General features: G+C 38.6%; 1 non-coding gene across 1 annotated transcript; it reads left to right on the plus strand.

Annotated features, from left to right (window-relative positions):
- The first annotated feature begins 549 nt into the window (after window positions 1-549).
- On the plus strand, window positions 550-656 carry LOC141635638 (small nucleolar RNA R71). The gene has a single exon (XR_012540311.1). It is a non-coding gene; the product is annotated as a small nucleolar RNA R71 (small nucleolar RNA).
- The last annotated feature ends 796 nt before the right edge of the window (window positions 657-1,452 follow it).

Consider the following 1,452-nt stretch of genomic DNA (forward strand, 5'->3'; position numbering starts at 1 on the left):
TTTGGGTTTTGAATATTTGGACTTTTGTCTGAGAGGTTTGGGTGGTACTTGGTATTTTCATTGTAAAAGTTTGAGTATAGGGTACCATTCTTGTATGCTTGGAAAACATTCACTTGCTCAATTGTTCCTCTAAATTCTTGTTGGTCATGTCCCAAGGTTCCACAACTTTCAAATATTCCACTTGGAATAGATGACGTCATGGCCATGGCATTTACTTGATGGATTGTTTGTTTCTTTGGTGGGATAAAAGCCTTTTTCACTTCTTCTATAGCTTGCTTGAACTTTAAATTCATAGTGTCCATGTGAGAGCTTAGTTGTGCACCAAAGTAGGCACTAATTTGTGTCACGGAGTCCACCTTATGTCGGCCTCTTGTAGTAGCCTTTCTAGGTCTACTATATTGAGAGCTATGGGTAGCCATTTCTTCAATCTTCGCCCAAGTTTGGTTGTCATCAAATTCGGTAAACATGCCATTAGAGCTCATGTTCAACACATTTCTTGAATGGTCATAGAGCCCGTTCTAAAATTGTTGGACTAGAAACCACTTATTAAGGCCATGGTGAGGGCAAGACTGACAAATGGCCTTGAAACGCTCCCAAGCTTCATATAGTGATTCCTCATCTTTTTGTTTAAATCCCGTTATTTGAGCCCTAAGCATGTTAATCTTCTCCGGTTGGTGGAACTTCTTGTAAAAAGCTAAGGCAATTTTTTTCCATGAATCGGTGCCAGGGTAGCTTTGTCCAAGCTCTTTAACCATTACTTTGCGGCTCCTATCAATGAAAATGGAAAGAGTACCCATCGAATTTGATCTTGAGTCACACCCGTTTAAGAGATAGCTTCACAATAATCACAAAAGGTTTCAATGTGAAGATGTGGATCCGCACTTGGCATCCCCTCGAATTGGCTTCTTTCAACTAATTGAATGATAGCGTATTTTGCTATAAAGTTTCCCGTTTGGTGTGTGGGTGTAGGAGTGCCATTTGGTAGGTTATCCTCGGTATGTACGGAATGTAATGAAAATTTAGGCATGATTGGTTGATTTTGTGAGTTGTCTAGGAGATTTGGTTGTGGGTTGTTTTGTGGCTCCCTTGCAAATGGATTAACAAACTCAATCCCAATGTCAACTAAACCTCTATCACTCAAAGAGTTTGATCCCTCTGTGATTGAAGTAGATCCTCCCTCAATGATTCTTCATCTCCTAATGTTTCTTAAAGTTCTTTCAATTTCCAGATCAATTGGTAATGGATTACCACGACTTGATCTTCTAAACATGCAACAAATAACACTAGAGGAAACGATTAGCACTACCTTAAGGAACTAGGTTCCCTAAGGCTAAAACAATATTACTACTAAAAACACAAAAAAAAACAAAACAAAATAAAACTACACCGTCCCCGGCAACGGCATTATTTTTTATAGAGCTTCGTCATTAAAAACTTATCAAAACAATATTT

The sequence above is a fragment of the Silene latifolia genome, chromosome Y, assembly GCF_048544455.1.
Source record: "Silene latifolia isolate original U9 population chromosome Y, ASM4854445v1, whole genome shotgun sequence".
Lineage (NCBI taxonomy): Eukaryota > Viridiplantae > Streptophyta > Magnoliopsida > Caryophyllales > Caryophyllaceae > Silene > Silene latifolia.